Source organism: Mesocricetus auratus, unplaced genomic scaffold, assembly GCF_017639785.1.
Source record: "Mesocricetus auratus isolate SY011 unplaced genomic scaffold, BCM_Maur_2.0 Super-Scaffold_100019, whole genome shotgun sequence".
Lineage (NCBI taxonomy): Eukaryota > Metazoa > Chordata > Mammalia > Rodentia > Cricetidae > Mesocricetus > Mesocricetus auratus.
The window spans coordinates 25424089-25446261 of record NW_024429200.1 but is presented as its reverse complement, the minus strand read 5'-3'; the positions used below and the strand labels follow the sequence as shown (position 1 = coordinate 25446261).

Below are 22173 nucleotides of genomic sequence, written 5' to 3'. Positions count from 1 at the left end.
ACTTCTTTGAAGTTGTGTTTTATGTTTTCAGTAATTATCAGATAAGCAAATAAAACTATCTCAATAGTTTAATAGCTAGGTTACTATATTAAATAAAACAATTATTTCGGTGTTGACTGGGGTTGTGGTAACCACTATGGAGCATCTTAATGTAGGTGATAAAATGTAAATAAATTAGTGTCATACTCATCTTAATATTCTATAAATGATTAAATATAGATCATTGTGGAAAATGATCTAATCATCCAAAGGAAAGAGCATGTCAGAAAATCTCTAAAGCAAAATTTATACTTAAGAGATTGCATATCCCAAACAATCAGGTTATTGACAAAAATGTCATAGATGATGTACTACTATATTTACCACTAGACTATATGCCATGTTCTCTACTGCTGCCAGGTGTTCTCTTAACTCATGGAAACAGTGGTTTTCTAGTTCCCAAGGATTTTTGCCTTTAATAACTTATTTTTTATTCTCTTTCAAATAATTTAAAGGAATCATTTTGCAAATATTATGTAATTCAAACCTCATGTAGCTTGCAATTAGTCTGCTTTGAATTATAGTTTAGGCATTACAAATCTAAGCTTCAGGCTGGAGAGTCAGCTTGGAGGTTAACAGCACCCACTGCCATTTCAGAGATCCTTAGCTCAATTCCCAGCAACCATATGGTGGCTCACAACAATCTTTAATGAGATATGGTGTCATCTTCTGGAATGCAGGAATACATGCAGGCAGGACACTTTATATGTAATAAATAAATAAATCTTTTAAAATTGAAATTTCAAGACTTACTCCTATAGTAACATATAAATTACATAGATGTGACAAAATACATATAAAAACTTATTTTATTTTGGTTAATTGTCTATATAAGTCTCAATAATTATGTACATATTGTTGTAAATTATGACCATCATTCTTATCTAGATATATTCTCTTAGCCTAACAAAATTGAAAGTATCTATCTTTTAAAGAATATGTCCTAATCACTTCCCTACTCAATCAATCTATTCTACAGACATACTTTAATTTCAATAGTCTATATATTTCATAAGTAGTCATAAGCAACCATAAAATATCTATCCTATTGTAATGAACTTATGTTACTTAGCATTGTAGCTTCTAAATTCACCCATGTTATAGCACATATCATGATTTCATTCTTCTGAAGGCTTAATGTTATTGCACTGCATGTGTATATATGCCATTTCATTAATATATTATTCAGTGGACACCCATTTGTAAATCTGAAGTGTGGTTTTCATGTTTAAGTTATAATAACTGTCAATTATTCTGTTTTCATTTCTCTACAGGACATTGATTTAGAGTCATTTCATAATTTGAGTATTCAAATGTATGTATACAATATAGATGAATATTAGAATACCTATATTTGACCAGAATTAAGAAAAACAAGTACTCAGACTAAAACTCTAGATGGAAAACAGAAACGCTCAAATTTTCAAGCTATCACATAAGGATCAATGCTGTTAGACTATTTCAGTTAAGGTACATTGTTTGTTAGAATACAGTGCCCTTAGAAATGCCATGGCTGTAAAATTAGTCCTGTCCCTTTCACTGTGACTGTAATCTAGAGATACTGTTTCTGATGTTCTCAGACCTGTTGCCTCTTTCTGCTCTGTTCATGTCACTGCTCATTCCAATCATTGTCAAAGACCACACACGATTCTCACAGGCTAAAATGAAAAAAAGTAGTTTAGACCCTCAAAGTTTCCTAGATATTATGGCCTCTCTGTCAGTATTTCATTCACTTTTAGTATAGCAATATCACCATTACTGCTTGTAAAGAGTGATCAACAGCAGCTATTAGTGTGTATGCATAAAATTTTTGCTCTATTTCCAACAATCAGTTAGCCTAATGAATTGTAGGAGGCATGAAAAAGGTGAGGATATGAATATTTCATTTATTGAAGATACATTTTATGGAATTTGTATTATAAATGAAGTACAGTCAACCTTCATGGATAGAATAATTCTTTTGCTTTGGAGGTGTCAGACCAAGTAAACATCAAATTTTGCACAAAGTAATTAGTCCAATATGTTTAGGTATATTACATGCTACTCATATAACTTTGAGTTCCCTTTTCCTGGATAATATTTTATAAATACATTTTTTATTCCAATTTCCATTTCGTTTTAAAATGGATATTTGAAGTAAATAAAGAAACAGGGCACAGACTGTATTTACAGAACCACAAAAAGAAACAAAGTTTGACATGAATTATAGCTTTAGAGTTCAATTAGGGAAAGAATAAAAGGCCAATGTAGATTTGTAAGTAAATGTCAGTGACTTGAAGATTGGTAGTACTTTGTAGGTTGAATAGAGATATAATAAAAAATTGTCTGTAAATAAAATATTTGTAATAAATGGGAGTGTTTTTTTCCACTTAGAGTGAAAATGATACTATTGCTAAATGTAATACACAGTTAAATTGAGCATGGTATTTTAGTTTCAAATTTTACTTTGGTGTCTTATTGTTTTCTTCTGAATTCTATAAACAAATGATTAAATTATAATGTACTTTTGAATTCCTGTTGGTCTAGCTTTGATTTCTCACTATCTACTCTCCATTGAGCTTTAGCTTATTTCATGTCTAGTTATGTGTCCCCCGAAAACAATGTGCTTTCATTCATCACCGCTTAAGTGTTTAAGTTCATGGTACATTATTTGTGCCATTAACTTTCCTTTGGTTTCCCTGGTTGCAGCCCAGTGAGCCCTTTAATATGACCTTCCATGAATTAAGTCTAAAGCCTGACTAGTGTTAAAGTTTTATGAAATTAACAGATAAGTAACACATCTGAAGGGGGAGTTGTCAAAAATTGGTGATCAGTCTATATGCAAGGAAACTGACATTGTTCCTACTAATATGTTGTGGTGGTTTGAATGAGAGCACCTCCCATAGGCTCATATGCTTGAATACTTGGTTCCTATGTGACGAACTGTTGGGAAAGGATTAGATGTGAACTAGATTAACAAGGTGTGTCACTGAGGATGAACTTTGAGGTTTCAAAAGGATTTACTTCACCATGTCTTCACTTTGCTGTCATGGACCATATGTTCTGAAACCATAAACCCAATTTAACATTTATTTTATAGTTTGAATTGCTCATGCTATTTTATGACATGAGCAGTTAAGGAACAAAAGCAGAAGGTAGTACCAGGAAGTGGGCTGTAACTGTAATCATCCTGACCATGCTAATTTTTGGAGGAATGTAAAGGTCTTGGGATTTGAATTATAAAAGCACTGGAATGTTTAACCTTAAAGAAAGCTCTCAAGGGTGTGCTAGTAGAAGTCTGAAAGACATGCAGAGAGACACGCTGAGTATGGAAGCCCATATCTAGAGGTTTTAGAAGGCAGTAATATTAGTAACTAAGATAAAGACCATTCTTGTGTTATTTTGGTAAAGAATGTGGCTGTTTTCTATCCTTACCCTAAGAATTTGCCTGAGGATAAATGTATAAAAATGGAATATTTTATTCGGTGGAGGAAATTTCACAACAGTCTAATGTTGATTCTGTCTCATGGTTATTAGTGATAATACTCAATTGCTGAAAAATACATTGACCCCCTTCCAAATTTAGCAGCTATGAATGAACCCCCATAAGTGTCTATACTCAATATTCCTCATGCACACATGTTTGATTCATTTGGATGAATACCAAAGTGAAAAATCACTGAGTATCACAGTGAATGAATGCTTAGTTTATAAGAAACTGATAGACTATCTTCCAAAGTGGTGACTAATGGCTTTCCCTTTTGCAATGGCTGAAAATTCCTGCAGATTGACATCTTATGTGCATTTTGGACATTCCTGTTTCAGGATTTAATCATTCCAAAAGATACGTAGTGATTTGATTTTTCCTTAATATTTATTTAATCTTGTTTCACCCATTACACAAAATATGTAGAATGTATCTTTACATGTGGATATTGAAGATGGGTGTAGTTATTTTCTCCCAACATGAATGATATTCTCATTGTCTTAGCAGTGCTTTTATGAAATGGAAGTTTTGAGTTTGGGTGAGGGCCAGCTTATCAAGTGTCTCATAGACTTTGCCTTTGAGGTTGTAGCTTAGGAGCAAAATTACTTCATTTTCTCTTCCACTGTATCTTGAGAGTCTTGTGGTTTGAATTTTATACCTAGGCTGATGGTATACTTGGAGTCAACATTTGTGAATGGTGGAAGTTATGTGGATAGATTCATATTTTTCCAGTTTTCCCCACACTAATTTCTAAAAAGACTATCTCTGCTCCTTTGTAAAGTATCAGTTGACTATATTTGTGTGATTCTATTTTTGCAACCTTTATTCTGTTCTGTTAATCTTTTCTTTGACTGATGCCATTCTGTCTTTCTTATTTGAACTTTAGTTTTGCCTTGAAGTAGTACTGTTTGAGTTTCTGAACTTTCCTTCATACAGTTAAGACTATTTTAAGACTTTGCCTCTGCTATCAAATTCAGAATCAGTTTGTCAGAATCCACAAAATCATGTGCTGAGAATTTTTTATTGGATTTGAACTGAATTCATGAATTTCAAAAGGAAGACATGCTGACAATATTACATCTACCTAGCCATCAACATTGCACATATATTTAGATATTCCTTGATTTTTAAAATTACATTAATTGGTTTTTAAAGAGATACTGTATATAGATGTTAAAGTTATACCCAGGTATCCTGTTTTGAAGGCAAATAAAACTACTTCTTTGATTCCAGTAAATAGGAAAATTAATTTTAAATATTAGACATTTTGTTGCAAAATCTTGCAATTAGATGTTACATTTTTACTGCCATCCTACATTGGCAATATACACTAGCATCAAGTCCAAGTTAACTTTCAAGTTACAATATATCACGTTATAGTTGCTGTGAGTTCCTAATAATTGCAATATAATCTAAATATTTTCTCAATATATTTTTGGATGTTATCATCATTCATTTAAACCATGTATTTCTCAACACAGAGATTTATATTTTATAGAAAATATATGTTTTGATTAAGTATTTTAGCTTCTACCACTTGTACAAAACACCTGAAAAAAACTGAAAGGATGAAGGAACTGTATTTTTCCTCAGTCCAGAAGTCATAGTCTATAATTCATTACTGTAGGCTTGTAGGAGAACATCATGACTGAAAGCAATTCAGAGAGACATGCTCACTTCATGACAGCCAGGACAAAGAACAAAGGTTTCAAGACAAGATACAACCTTCCAAGGCTGCCCTCCATGATCTACTTCCTCCAGTTTTTCTCTACTTCCTAGTAGTCATTGAAATTGCAAATTCATCAATGGAGTAATCCATAGACAATGTTATCGTTTTTATGGTCCAGGTTCCCCCCATTGTGCCATCATCTGGAGACCTAGCTGTCATCATATGAGTCTGTGGGGGGAACCTTTCATATTCACACCATGACATTTGTTTTGTTGAGGAGTAGGAGTTAGTTAGAGAAGACAACACAGCATAAATAGAAGCTCAGGCAAGTAGTCAATGGAGGGGTAGAAAGCATGCAGTAAATAGCTGGGGATAATAGAAATCAGAGTTTCCCAAACGCAATACTTTGATATCAGTGCAGCATCAACTAAACTAACACTATGCCATGAAAGACCATTTGCTGGTTTTATTATTGAAAAAAATATCACAAACATCACTGTTTGTGAATGAAAATCCCTGTTTGTGAATATATGTTGTTGTGATAGGAGCTCAGAAATTGGAAGATATTTGGATTATAAATCTCCTAGAGAAGTAGTTGCGGAATATGATAGTATAGATTTTGGTAGACTGAACTTGAAATCTCAAGTCATCTAAGTTTGTCTACCTGATAAAATATTTAGCACTATCAATATCTCAATAGGAAATGCTTTATGCTAATAATCTTAAGTTTTCTTACATAGAATAGAAGAATTTTTTTAGATTTGAGTACTCGTTCTCTGTGTTACATTTGAATTTAAACAGAGTTCAAAGCAGCTCTGGAATCAAGAAGGGAACTGCATAGGCAATTTCTTCAAATTTGAGTTGAGCCCTGTTATTTTGCTGAACCTTTCTGTAGCTTTCAATGACATCCCAGGCCATATCTTCATGAGGTGTTTAAAAATGTAGTGAAAATGCAGACAGACTTAAGTTTTCAGTTTGCAAGGGTTCTTATTATTGTTGCAAGAAAATTCAGAAGCAGAATTAGTTGTGATTCTGGCATGTATGCTATTTTCTCTTAATGTTTCATTAATAATTGCTATTTTCTAAAGTTTTGTGCATGGCAAAACGTATAGATCTATCTATGCTCTCTACATGTCAGCATCCAGTTATGCTAGCAGCATTTCTAGAAGATGCTTTCTTTTTTCCATTGTTTGATTTTAACTTCTTTGTCTAAATTCAGATGTTTATAGGTGTTTGGATTAATACCAGGGTCTTCAATTTGATTCCTTTGTTCCACCTGCCTTTTTTTGGGCCAATACCGAGCTGTTTTCATTAATATAGCTCTATAGTAGAGCTTGAAGTCAGGGATAGTGATGCCTCTGGATGTTCTTTTCTTGTACAGGATTGTTTTGGCTATCCTGGGTTTTTTATTTTTCCATATGAAGTTGAGTATTGTTCATTCAAGGTCTGTGAAGTATTGTGCTGGGATTTTGATGGGGATTGCAGTGAATCTGTAGATTGCTTTCAGCAAGATTGCTGTTTTTACTATGTTGATCATACCTATCCAAGAGCATGGGAGATCGTTTATAATTCACAAATCTTAACTCTAAATGGATCAAACACCTCAACATAAGTGTAGCCACATTGATCCTCTTATAAGAGAAAGTGGGAAGTACCCTTGAACACATTGGCACAGGAGACCTCTTCCTGAACATAGTACCAGTAGCAAAGACTGATCCTCCTGAAAATGAAAAGCTTTTGTAAGACAAGGGCACAATCAACAAGACAAAAATTAATCCCACAGAATAGGGAAAGAATTTCATCAACCCCACATCTTACAGAGGACTGGACTCCAAAATATACAAAGAACTGAAGAAGCTTGTCACCAAAACATCAAATAATTCTATTAAAACACAGGGTACAGATCTAAATAGAGAATCCTCAACAGGCCAAATGGCAAAAAATTACTTAAGGAATTATTCAACATACTTAACCATCAGAAAAACATGCAAGTCATAACAACTCTGGGATATAATTTTGTTCTGTCAGAATGGCTAAAATCGAAAACACTATTGAAAACTTATGCTGTAGAGGATGTGGAAAAAGGGGAACACTCTTTGTTGGTTGGAGTACAAACTTGTACAGACACTTTGGACATCAGTATGGCAGTTTCTCAGAAACATGGGAATCAATCTACCTCAAGACTCAGCAATTCCACTCTTGGGCATATATCGAAAGGATGCACATTCATGCCACAAGGACATCTGCTCAACTATGTTCATGGCAGCATTATTTGTAATAGCCAGAACATGGAAGTAATCTAATGCCCCTCAACCAAAAATTGGATAAAGAAAATGTGGTACATATACACAATGGAGTACTACTCAGTGGTAAAAAAACAATGACGTCTTGAAATTGTCAGGAAAAAGGATGGAACTAGAAGAAACCATCCAGAGTGAGGTAACCCAGACACACAAAGACAAACATTATATGTACTCACTCAAAGTGGATATTAGACATAGAGCAAATGATAACCAACCTACAATCTACAACACCAGAGAAGCTAGGAAACAAGGAGAACCCTAAGAGTGTCATACATGGATCCCTGGAGAGAGGAAAGGGCCAAAATCTCCTAAGTAAATTGGGAGTATGGGGGGAGGGCATAGGAAGGTAAGAGAGAGAGGATAGGGGAAGGGTAGGGAAAGGAGAACATGAGTGATCAGGATAGTAGTGTTGGGTGAAGGACAAAGAAGGAGAACAAGGAATGAAATAACTTGATAGAGGGAGCCATTTTGGGGTTAACAAGAAACTTGACACTATGAAAATTCCAAAGAATCCACAAGGATGACCCCAAATAAGAATCTATGCAATAGTGGAGAGGCTACCTTAAATGCCCTTCCTCTATAATGAGATTGATGACTCCCATAAATGCTATCATAGAGCCTTCATCCAGTAGCTGATGGAAGCAGAATTAGAGATTCACAGATCAGCACTGAGCTGAACTCCTGGAATGCAGTAGTAGAGAGGGAGGCATAATGAGAAAGGGGTCAACACCATGCTGGAGAAACCCACAGAAACAGCTGACCGGAGCAAGTGGGAACTCACTGGCTCCAGACTGACAGCTGGGTAACTTGCTTAAGATTAGACTAGCCCCCGGAATGTGGGTGTCAGTTCGGGGGCTTGGATAGTCTGTGGGGCCATAGGCAGTGGAACTAGTATTTATTCTTAGTGCATGAACTGGTTCTTTGGAGCCCATTCCCTGTGGAGGGATACCTTGTTCATCCTAGATATGGGGTGGGGAGGGCGGGGAACAGGAGAACTTTGATGATTTCCCATGGGAAACCACCCTCTGGGAAGTGTGGATGTGGAGGTTGGATAGGGACATGGTGTGGGGAGTGGAATGGCAGGAGGGAGAGGAAACTGGGATAAGTATATACATAGGATTGTTTCTAATTTAATTAAAAATAAAATAAAAATATAACAATGACTCCCAGGGGAGGGTCTAGGCCCCTCTCTGGATGTAATGATAGACTATGGACACCCCCATGGAGAGTCTCACCCTCCCTGGGGAAATGAGGGGATATTGGAGGGGTTAGCGGGAGGGCATGGGAGGAGGGGAGGGAAAGGCAGAGGGACCTGGAATTGATATGTGAAGCAACCTTGTTTCTAATTTAAATTTAAAAATACAAGTTAAAAAAATAATTGCTGTTTTCAATTTGTCAAATTGATGTTATAGTTGGCATCATCACAGCTCACTTCTGCTTATATCACGTCATATTTACACCATCTATTCTCATCTTGGGAAATTACCATTCACTGAAATGCATACTTCCTTCACTCAGACCATATCCTTAAGCTCAATCAACAGGAAGAGTGTCTTCATTTCTGTAGTTTCACCAACCATGAACATTTTACATAGCAGGTGTCCAGGTAGCAAGGAATGAATAAACAAAAGACCTTTTGTTATTTTGAATAGCAATTTAAAATATTTTACACATTTTCTGTATATATGACAATGTCTTTTATGCTGCTCTACTAGGGAACCCTTACTTTTTGCTCTGAATAATTTTCAAGGCAGTACAATCAAGAAATTGCCATAGCAGAATTCCTTTCTATATAGTCTGCTTGTCCACCTCCTATGTTAACAGCATCATTGTCCTGTTTATTGATTTAACTATTATCTTCACTTTTTTGACAGAAATATATTTCCAAAATATATATTTGGATAATTCCATAGTATATCTACAAAAATGTCACAAGTGCAATCAGTGACTGTAAATGAAATAGTCCTATATTTTGAGCAGCACCCATGAAATCAACCAACATGCACCTACGCTGCTATTTCAAAGTTGAGTTTTATTTTACCTCAATGTCTCTGAATAGCTCTCATTAATGTTTTCACAGGAATATGATGATATCTGAAATGTCATTTACCTTATTTTCTTGTATCCTTGTGCTATTCACCAGATAGTGTGGCAAGAACACTTGCATACTTTGTTTTACATATGCTTTATCCAGTGTGGATGAATTGTAGTTCTTTTTTTAAATAATTGAAGAAACTGTTCTTAAAAATATGGATGACTGTCCTACCTCAGTATTCTTGTATGACAGAAGACTAATTTGAGAACCAAACTAATATGGAATCTCTTATCACTTAGCCCCAATCAGTGGGTATGCGTGTATGTTCATATATGCTTTGTAGTTTTGTATTATATAAAGTCATCACTATAATATGAACCTATTAAAATTACAAAATCTAATTTTTTCCTATTAGGATAACATTAAAGTCACATTATCAACTTTTTAAAGCAATAGCTCTATGAACTCCAAAATGTGTATTTCTAGTTAATGTTATTGGAAATTTACAATAAAAGTAAACCTCTGCTGTGTTGAATTAAGAGAATGGGAAATGCATCATTTTCACTGTCTTTTGAACAAAAATGACGGAAGTAATTTTCCTTTAAAATTATTTTTACTGTTTTTGAAAATAGATTTTATCATATAATTTATCTTGAATACATTTTCCCCTCCCTCTACTCCTCCCAGTTTCCCCTCACCTCCTCTTCATCCAGATCCAATCCCGTTATATCTCTCATAAGAAAAGACTTCTAAGAGATAATAGCCAAACATTACAAAATAAATTAAGATAAAACAAATACAATCACATCAAGGCTGGACAAGGTGAGTCACCAGAAGTAAAATATCCCCCAAAGAAGGCATAAGAATCAGAGACCTACTCATTCACACACTCATGAGTCCCAATATATTATTTTTAAGATGATAAAGTAATGAATTTCACTATGATACATAAATAATTATATTTGGTTCATATTTTCAGCTTTCTTGTCTTGCTTCACCATGCTCACCTGTCATTTGTCATTTCTGAAATTAGCCTACTTTTCAGTTTTATATAAAGTAATTCTGTAGATAAATATATTTATGTATTACAGGTTATATGCATCTCTAATTTTATGAACAATGTCATTGGAGTTACTGGAAACAGGACTTTGCTTCAGTAAAGAAGCCTATAGTGTAACAAACATGGTGTGTGTGGTAGATCTGAGGTATGGGACTTATGTTCCTGTCCCAAATATCTGCTTCAATTCTCAGGTGGTAAAACCACTTACTTAAATTAATTCCTCTTATCTATCTGCCACACTGGTTTTCTTTTTTCCTGTATGCTCTGCCTGCCCTTTGTGCAATAAAACAGGATATCTGGATGTAGAATCTTGATTAATATCAGAGGATTAAATGGAGAATAGCAGGGATGGTTATGTGCATGGAGAGTCTTTTGTAGGTGAGAGAAGATGAGCTGATGGGAAGGACAACTTATTTTCTTGATCATATTTACTCCATAATGGGCAGAGTTAGAGGTCTTACTGTGCTCTACATTGAAAGGAGAGGCTTGGAAGGAATGTGTTCTATCTGTTGGGTTATGTGAAGCTCTTAGGAGAGGAAACACTTTTTTCTCTGTAGCATAGGCAGCTGCCATCATAGGAAGTGGTCTGGACTGAGAGTCAGAGGTGTGGATTCAGTTAGTTCTCATCTATTTCTGCAGGTTTTTAGGAATACTGTCTTTATACTATACTCACAATTTCTTCACTTGTATAGGAAGCATTGGTGCTCGGTCCATATCCCCTTCAACTCTACAATTATTGATTACCCAAGTGCACATCTCTTTTCTGTTTCAAAGCCATTGCCCTTTCTACTTTATATTTATTTAAATTCTCACTCCTGTTTAGCTTTATATTTATTTGTTCATAGAGTCATACATCCATTCAACAAATAATTATTGAGTGTCTATGTTCCTGGCAGTAGTCTAGATTCATAGTATACAAGGGTGCTAACAGATAAAAACTCATGATCCATGAAGTTCTCACTGTGACTATAAGAATCAGGATAATAATATGAGATGAACATCTTCTATTGTTGGCAACTTTATAATATTGAAACTTTAAAACATAACTTTTTCTACTACCCCTTACTTTTTGAAATTTTTTCATACAACTTATTTTGATAACATTTCCCCTCCCCCCTCACTCCTTCTAGAACCTTCTCGTCCTGTCAACTACAATAAGAAAAAAAAACTTTTTAATCTTCAAATTTTACCTATTTATTTTCTTGTTTACAGTGTCTCTACAAATGATAGATGTTATTATATTGATCTCATGTGAATACCTAATGCAAACTAAACAGACTACTATGGAATTTCTTCTGAGCCCTTCATGTATTTTAGAAACTATGTAATATTTTTAAATTATTCATGTGTTGTATGCCTTCTTACAAAAATTATTCATCAGAAGCCTAAGATTATTTGTCTTATACATATCACCTAAATCACAATCATCCAACAACGGTAGAAAAACTAGTAGAATGGTTTGGAAAATAGTAAACTGTGAATGCAGGAAAAGGAAAAAATAACCCAATATAAATTTAAAAACTGATCTAGACATCTGTAAAATATAGGTCAATATACTTTAGTGTTATATAAAATAATTATGGAAGAAACAGTGGCACAATGAATGTATAGAATAAACCTGTGTTTGTGTAAGATTTTAATATTGAGAGTAATATAGCTAAAAGAAAGAATAACAAATAATAGGATGCAAAGAGCAGTAGGTAAATCACCTGTTCGTGTCATCAGTCTAACTTAATTGTTGCATTTAACATGATTGTTTTGAATTATACTCTTTAGAAGACTTGTGGCCGTGGAATACCAGTGACACCAAGGAAGTGTCACAATGGCAATGAGTATATGTCATTGTAACTCACACGGGATTCTTCAGTGTTAGCCAGCCATTTATACTGTTACTGGAATAAAGGTTTCTTGTCCTATATGCATTTGGATATATTGCTTAAAAATAGTAATGTCCAGATTCACAGAAAAGTTAGCACATGATGCCACTCAAACAACTTCAGTGCCTTGGTCAGACATTGCACATCAGGCACAGTACTCTGTCTTGTTCCAGTTTCAAATGTAGAGGCAATTCATCTTTCAGTGTCATAATTGCCAATCAATTAGATTAGATGCTTCATTAGGACACATTTTCTATCTATATAACAAGAAGTCCTACAGTTTTCTTGGATGTTTATTAAACACACATATTTAGTAACCGAAAAACTATGAGATAAATACTTCAGATTAAAGGGGAAGACAAAAGGAAAACAAACTGGCTGAGTAGGAGATAGGGCTGGAAAATAGAAATTCAAGTAATCATTGATATAATAACCCTTATATTGTGTTAAAAGGAGAAAATGATTACTACCAATTTGTTAATTGTGGAAAGACCTAGATAGCTTGTGAAGTATGTGTTGAAGAGGCAATTGAAATCAGTCATGTTTTCTGTTGGGATCCTACAACACAAATACTTTCATTTTATAAATTATAGAATTTAATCATCAAAAATTTTAAACCTTCCCAAATCTGTGTAACAAGAGAGAATGGAATATGAAGCTCCTGGCAATGCACCTTTTGTGCTCTCAACAATGAGACTTAAAGTTCTTAAAATGAAAGCATAACTAATGCATTTCATACTAATTTGGGGATTCACAAATAATGAATGAGTCAATCATTCTGGTTTTGGGGTGAATATGTTATATATTTGGTTTAATGATTGTACTAATCTTGACGCAAATTCAAGACTAATTTTCAAAGAAGTGATGGTTATTTGTCTTTATTCACAGACATCTTCTAATGTGATGCTGGGGCTGGATGTACTTAGGATTCCGTTCCAAGGTTGACTTGAAAGGAGTGTGGAAGGGTGAGAAGAGAGAGGTAAATCTTTATTTCGATCCTTAGTATTTTGGTTAAGTTTATCTACACAATTTTACAGAGTTCCTAATGGACCTCACATGTGTGTCAAGCTATAGCCATATGGACAATTATTACTTTTGATGAGATTGGCCATACTGCTTCTCTCTTGTTCTCTATATCACTCAACTTGCTCTCACGTTTTAAATATTAGCAAAAAGAAAGTAGAAATTTGGTTTTCACCTGCTGAAAAACATGATTTTGCAAGAAAAAAATCATTTGAGATCTGTTTGCTACCATTGTGCTGGTCTCTAAGGGTTGGCATTTTCACTAATAGTAGAATGTATGTATGTGTGTATGAGTCTATATATATATGTGTCTTTACAATTCAAACATATTAAAATCCCATCTCTTTATAAAGCCAAAGTCTTTTTAAAAATAAAAAGTAATCTCTTTAAAAGTTTAAGTTTATCAACTATGAGCTCCTCTCTAAAATCTAAATAAATGCTTCCTTATTCCAAAAGGGAATAACCAGTGCAGAATCACAAATCTAAACACAGCAAAACCAACTATAGTAAAAATAACTCAGTATTCAATGTTTGGGATTTACTTACGATTGTCTAGTCTCTTCCTAAAGGCTTGCCACAGAACAGATGGTTTATCTTGTCTGTTCAAACTGGCTCTACTCCATCATCTCTGCTATCCTTGGCAGTAGTCCAATCATACTGTCATCTCAAAATTGTTGGGGTCTCCTGCTGTAACTGATCTCCACTTTCATCAATAACTTCCCTTAGGCTCTTTTCATGGTGCCAAGCCTCATCTTCTCTGTATGACCCATTCAATCCTGGAGCTTTAACTGATATTAAGGCTGTGCTTCTGGCCTCTCACAGTTCCAAGCCTCAGATGATCTCCTTGATCCCCTTCATACCTTCAAAACAGGTACCCTCTGAGTGACTCTTAAACTACCAACTCCAATTTCCAGAATTATTTACAACCTTGGTGTCTTCTGAACAACAGCTTCCATGTGCTACCACTGAGAAAATACTCCCAGAATATTAAAACTCAATGATGCCCATCTCTTCTTAATTACTGGTAATTTCCTAGCTTCAGCTAACCAGCATCATTTGTCCCAGTAAAGCAAAAATTTCACTTTAGTAATGCTAGCCTCTGGTCAATGTGGATGATTCTTTATCCCCATCTGACCAGAACCATAAATTCTTAATTCAAAATAGTAAATGGTTCCAACTGAGCCTTTAAACTTCCTTATGACCATTTCAAGCCAGACTTCTGTCAACTGCACTGCTTTCTCAATTGTCTCCTAGGATCCAACAATACTACTCAAGGAACTTTATATATACATTGGCTTTTTAGCCCAAAGTTTCAAAGTCCTTCCACAATACAACCAGAAATAGCACAATTAAGTTTGTTACATCAATACCCCACTCCTGGTAACAATTACTGTTCTAGTCAGGTTTACTGTTGCTTCATTGACATGTCATGGCCAAAAGTAACTTGGACAGGAAAGGTTTACTTGTTTTGCATATCCTGAATCACAGTCCTTTGATGGAAACCAAGAAAATAACTCAAACTGTGCAGAAACCTGGAGGCTCCTCATGATTTAATTAGCTTTCCTTCATAAAGAACACAGGACCACCAGCCTGTGTTGGGGTGGCACCAACCACAATAGACTAAGCCATCCTACATAGTCACTAAATAAGAAAATGCATAATAGGTTTGCCTACAACCAAATCTTATGAGGGCATTTTCTCAGTTGATGTTCCCTCCTCTGAGATCAAGTTGACATAAAGTTATATAGAACACTCCTTTTGAACCACTCCTCATCTTTATACTTCTTACTAAAGTTCCCATAATATGTCTATGTTTGTTATGATTAAGAGTAAGTAAATAAAAATAAAATAAAACAGTTATTATCAGTAGATTATTAATGAATCATGAGAGAAATTATTTTGAAAGATGATGAATCCATTCCAAGAAGGGAATTTAGTTTCTTGTGTAGTTCCCAAAACTGCTTCAGAAACTTGCTAATTAAGGTTCAGTCATGATTGTTTGTAGTGGCAGGCCTTGTTTCTACAGGTCTAAATGAACATTAACCACACTTTGCTGTAAATAATGCATATGCATTATGCCAGAGGCTCACCATATTAGGAAAGTGTATTTTGAGAAGCATTTATTCTTGGACATTGATAGAATTATCAGCCCTTGAAAAAGAGGTATTACAGTAAGAATAAATTAATTAGAGATGCAGATTTGGGAATTAGGTTGACTTGTTTGTCTCCTTATAGTGATTCCAAATTCAAATTTTGAATAATTTATTACATAAAATTTATAATTACTCTACTTACAGAAAGGTACATTATAATTTATGATAAAAGTTTATTCACAGATAGCTATAGCTTAGCAATAAGGTATCTAAAATTCATTACATATTACAGTGTGGCTCATGGTACTTAGCTAGAGCTGAGCTTGATATTGTGCTTTCAGGAATCACCCAAAACCCAATAATTAACTTTTCTGCTATTTCCACTATTTGTGATTCTTCAGTTACATGCCTTGTGCTTGCCTTCATTATGGTAAAGTAATATTATTTTGCTATTTTCATTATTTCAGCCCCTTTGAAGCATGTTAATTTATTTTATAAGTATTTATTATAGTTCTGTCATTTCTTTTCTGTTTTCTAGCTGGGTCAAGACTTTATTTCATAGTGTCTTACCATGTAATATCTTCTCAGATTGTACACTTAGATAGTCATTGGCCTTATTCCACTGTGTCTGACAGAAATAAGTGATATATTATACCCCAAGCCCAGTATGTTATAGTTCCTTAGTAAGCATTTACTACAAATTATATCTATAAAATTATATTACCTATAAATTATTTATGTGACATCTTTTAAGTTTAGAACGTTGGTCTCTGTTCCAGCATTTAATTTAAGATGATGTTTTAAGGAATTTTTCCAGGATATTTCTAATATTATATGGACAAAAAAATAATTGGAGAATGGAAGTTACTCTCTTGAGGACAGGAATGGATGGCTCATGCCTGTATTCCAGCACTTGGAAGGCTGAAATCGGAGGATCACTATGATACTAAGGCGAGTGTTGGCCTCAGGGCAAGTTATATACAGGCCAGCCTGGTCTGGATGAAAGAGACCTTGACTCAGAAAGTTACTTTTCATCTCACAGCTTAGGAGATGATTACATTTGTAACTACATGAACTACTTGTTTGCAGATGCTGCAAGAGACAGAGACTCCAGTATCTTTCTTACATCTCCAAATTTCTGATTTTCCTGTCATTGTTTTTCCCCTTCTATTTTTAATGAGTTCTTCATGTGAGCAGCAATCTATGTCATGAGCTAATACATTGCCTGTTATGATTTTGATTATGAAAAATTTAAATATTCTATTTCTATGATTTTCCCTATGCCTCTTCCCAGTTCATCCCTGCTCTCTTCCCTCACAACTTCCTGAAAGGTTAATTCTGAACCATCCAACTAAACTGCTGTTTGCCTCTTCTGTCTCATTAATTTTGTGAGCTATAACATTTTTCTTCCTTATTTTACAGAGTTCGAGGATAACCTGTTAAAGCTCAATAGATAATTCCTATTAAGATAGTAATAAATAACCTACCTCTAAAACTAGTTTTATAAATTTTGGCACTATTTAAAACTATTTTTTATAAATGTTGGCACTGTTTCTGTCTTTGTAGGGAGTATGAGGATTAATACTAACCAAATATGCGATCTCCCAGGCAAATGTAATGGAAGTGTAGGTATTGATATTTATAAGATAGTGAGCCAAGTGGGAACAAGACTGGAAGTTTTTAGACTTCAACTGGAATACTGATTTCATAACACGGAAAGGCCACTTTTAATATCTTTTCAGATGATCACATCAGTATGAATGTTGCACTTTTATTTTGTGCTGATCCAATGAGAATTCTCTTATGGAAGTTCTGGGTGGAATGGTTTAAAACGCTCTTAGTGTTATAGGATGCTAATACACTGATCCTGTCCTGCTACCTTCTTGTTGTTCTTCCTAGTCTTTTGGAGCCATAGGAAATACGTTTAAGCAGAAGAATATAGATATGTACATTTAGATGTTTCAAGTGCTCTTTTTAAATGCTGAGTTCCCTAGAAAAATTATACATTTGGTTTCCATAAAAGTAAGCATGTTTTCACAAGTAACAGTTCAGCAATTTTTGTAAGAGATGTCACATGAAATCATCACTCCAAGTTGCTTTACTGTGGATGCGATATTGGTATCTGAGTAGAAATCTTGCATCACAAGAAAAATAAAAAAAATGAAAACGGAATTTTGTCATGTGCAATAGTTTGCATTTATAATTTTAGATTTATTGTTTAGTGATATGCACTTGCAAAATTTTGATACCATTACACAAAAAAGGAAAACATGGAATTCTAACTGGCCTGCTTTTCAACTCCACTGAAACATTAAGAACCATTTTAATGGTCTTTTTTGCGGAGAAGAGCACCATCACAATAATCTGCTTTTACAGCCCATATCAAGTATGAACCAGCATCATTTATTACAAAGTTTCTACTTGGGAAGACATTTTCAGAGCATCTAACAGTTTTACCCCACATTTCCTGGAATTAGTCTTTAATGATATCATTTGCCAAAATGAGTTGTTGCTCAAACTTTGTGAATGTCTTGTGGTGAAAATCTAATCCAGCAGCTGTATTAAAATGCCATGCAAATTGGTGAGAGAAGGCTCATTGGAACTACGGACACATTAGTAGTTGTATGAAAATGCCACAGAACGTAGCCCATGCGTACTTTGGTGTTTTAGTTTTGGTTTTTTCTTCCATTCCACATGGAATTTAGACATGTGGTGATTTCAAGCGTCTTTTATTATTATCTTCTCAAGAATAGAGGAGTGACTATAATTGTAGATTTCATGTAAGATAAAGTTGGACTCTGATTCCTCCGTTTTAGCTGTCAGCCTTATTAAGAAACTCCTCATGTGCTGCGCTCAGCACTGGGTGTTGCAGAAACCATTCCTGTGAGAGCCAGGGGAGGGCTTTCTCTTCACTGTGACTTCATTAAGTTTGGCCCACATTGTTACTCTGCTTCTGCCTTATTGTAAGCTCTAGCTGAAACTCCCAGCACAGTAGGTCTAATACACACCAATGCCTTTGCCTCAAGATTGATTGAAACTCAGAGTGTCTCAGAGTTGCTGACGCTCACTCAAGCATTTTATTGAAGATAAGGTAAATAAAATAGATTGCCATATGAGAATTCTCTGAAATCAAATGGAATAATTTGGCAGGTTTAAGCCCATGAAAAAGGCTAAGAAGTGAGATCGAATACTTTTTATGTTCATTGTAGGAAGGGATAATATTCCTGGTGGTATTTGACCTATAAAACTCACTTTTGTCAGTACAATAAAGATGCTAAATGGAAGTATGAATTTATGATTCTATTTTGGTAATAAATGACTCATCTGTAAAAGATAAATAGGGAAAAACATTTAAGACACATTATTTTGGGAAAATTCTTTTCTTTTTCTCTCTGTAACACTAAATACATGGATCAGTGGTTTTGGAGAATTTAATAAACAACGCAAATGGATGGATTTTCCAAAGTACACTTCAGAATCTTTAGAATCCATATAGCTGTAGTTCTTGGCCACTGCTGGAAGAAAATCCTAAGGTTGAGCCTTCTATATATTAATAAAAGTTGTGAGTTCATATTTAGAAACATTTTTGGGAACTGTCCTGTGATGTATTGTTTTTGTTTTCTTGATGTTTCATATATTGTCTGTTTGAGAAGAGAAACATTTCTTTCAAAGAATAATACAAAGTAGATATTTGATTCTATCGTCGAAAAAAATTTCAGGGGACAGACAATTTTTACACTGTTCTTAGTATCTGAAATTCAATGAAATGCTAAAAGAAGTGTATAATGTCATGTGTGGTGATTTGATTGAGATATGCTTGTAGATCTCAGACACTTAACTGCTTGATCTCCAGTTATTGGCACTAGTTTTGGGAGACTTGGTGGGTGTGGCCTTGTTGGAGATTTCAAGAGTGTGCCATTTCTCGTTACTTCTCCATTTCTTGATTATGGTTGTAAATATGAGTCCTTGGCTTTTGGCTTCCAGTCGCCATGACTGCCTGCTATCATGCTTTCCCAACATGATTGTGATGTAGTCTTAGACTTCTGGAAATGTAGCCCCAAATAAACCTGTGCTTGTGTAATTTATTACAGAAAAGTTATGAAAATTTCATATTAGGAAGTGGGGTGTTAACAAAACTGATTGTGTGGCTTTTTAGAAGGTTGCGGAAGACTGGAATGTTTTTCTAGAAAATCAGGTGAACAGTGTGAGCAGAAATTAATGGGTTCTGCCAAGCACTAGATGAATTGTGGAGGCCAGGATAACAGGCTTCCGGGGGGAACAGTTTTAGCAACTGGGCAGCAGATTCTTCTTGTGATATTTTGTCAAAGAATGATGCTGCTTTTGGCTATTGTCCTGGTCTGATTAAAGAAAATACTTCTAGAAGAAAACAATAAAGGGTTTTTGTTAGAAAAACTCTATACTGTCAAGTTGAGAAGAGTTTCTATATCCTCTCCCCCATAATTTCTGTTGTGATTTTTTTCCATTCTTAACTGTGTGTAGTTATGGTGTTTTGCTAATCCACCTACCCATTTGTTCATTGCCTAATGATTTCTAGTTACTGTCCATTTATACGCACTAGATTTTTCTTATTTCTAGATATCCAAATTATCCATCAGTTCTCATAACCAATATCTTGTCATCATAGTTACTTAAACAGTTCTGGCACTGGCTATATGCACAAGAGCACATTGCATTCTCATATGAATAATGAGCCATCATTGTGTAGGGGAGTGTGCAATGTGTACACGTAGGTGGGTACATATATTCATGGAGGAATTTGGGAGCCATCCTCTATACTCTGTACTTTATCACTTGAGACAGTTTTTCACTAAAGCTCTTTACTTCTTCCATCTAGGCAAGCTGGTCTGTAAGTGACTAGCATCCATCTGACCACTGCAGTTACAGGCACAATGTCTTTATACAGAGGAGGAGATGTGGGGTGATAGAGGGAGTTGTCAGTTTGCTTCTCTGATCTACCTGTTTCTATTGGTCTACTGGAATGTTTTGAAAGAAAATGGACCCCAAAGGCAGTCACCCTGTTAGAATGTGTGGCCTTGTTGGATTAGGTGTGGTCTTGCAGAAAGTGTGTCACTGTGGAGTCAGCCTTGGAGGTCTAATATATGATCAAGCCACATGCAGTGAGACAGAGTACTTCCTGTTGCCTGTGACTCAAGATGTAGAATTCTCAGCTCCTTCTCCAGCACCAGCATGTCTGCCTGCATGCTGCCCTAATGATGAAAGACTAAACAGCATAAACTGTAAGCAAGCCACCACAATTAAATGTTTTCCTTTGTAAGAATTACTGTGGTCATTTGTGTTGCTTCACAGCAGTCAGCAAATTTCCTAGCCCTACAATGAGTCATCTTAAAGAAATCATTGACACTTTTTTCCCATTTACATTTAATCATTATTAACAGTCAAGAGTAACTTTGGTTCTTGAAAGTGACATTGACTCTTTTTCTCCCATAGGATTCCATTATACTTACTGTCTCTAATACTTGTGAATGACATAATAATAGGTATATTTTGTGTTCATTCAGAGAAAGCTGTAAAAGACATTGTGCTTTAATTTACATGATGGAATAGAAAATACAATTATTTATCTTGTATTTGTTAAATATTTTCAAAGTTTAGCTTCTGAAGATTCTTTTATTGTGGTATTGCATGCTTTTATTTCTTATTGGTCAGTATATATCAAAACAATCCTGTTCAGATGTACAGCTTCCTGTAAACCCCGACCATTTATTTCCTTTAAGATTAAGTTTGAGCATGAATTTGCCGAAGTTTAGTAAATCACATGTTAAGTTTTTTTTCAAATCAAGAGAGGATGACCCTGGGATTGTAAAAATTCTTCCTTGAGAAGGAGATATTCAGGATATTCTGAAACATGGATGAGAGCATTTGTAGCATTACAGTCACATAAATGATAAATGTCCTGTTCTCTTGACCTGTCACAATTCTCTATCCACTTCTTACTCCACTCTACATATGCACTTAATTATTTTTTTAAAATTATCTTGTTTCTTTACACTATTGTGTATTTTGTTGTGAGTATTGATGTTTTTTCAACAATTTGTATTCTACCTAAAGATATTCATAAGTAATTTATCTGGTGATTAACTTAGATACTCTTTCAAGTGATCCTTTGGATACTTGTCAGCACTGCTAACTTCAATTTAGGAAGGAAGGGTGGATCTTAGCAAAGTGAAGACAGTTGCTGGTATTTTACAACTAAGGAGTGGTAGAGCCAGGCCATAAACCAAATGAACCAACCTGAGAGGGCCACTATTCTGCCTTCAGGGCTATCAAGCATCTTAAAGCTAACGCAATATAAATGAAGTAACTTCTGAGTTGCACTCTATACTAAAAACGAAGTTACTTTCTAATAAAAATGTACTGAAAAGGAAAATATTGGTGAAAATTCAATAAACTCATATATATGTTGGCAAGCACTATTTAAATATAGTCAACTGAGTATGATGTCTTCATAATTAGTTTGTTTTTACTAAACTATGCATTCTGAAATTATATCTTTGTTTTCACTCTGTATTTATCTATCATGTGGATGTATTAATGTTGATAAAACTTCATTCTTTACTCTTAACCTC

General features: G+C 34.7%; 1 protein-coding gene across 2 annotated transcripts in view; it reads left to right on the top strand.

Moving 5' to 3' along the window:
- Foxp2 (forkhead box P2) overlaps positions 1-22173 on the top strand; it is a 517858-nt gene that overhangs the window by 160427 nt on the left and 335258 nt on the right. For both annotated transcript variants that reach the window (XM_021233497.2, XM_040728635.1), the window contains exon 3: positions 13338-13428. The gene's annotated coding sequence lies outside the window, so the exon portion shown is untranslated. The remainder of the gene's footprint in view (positions 1-13337; positions 13429-22173) is intronic.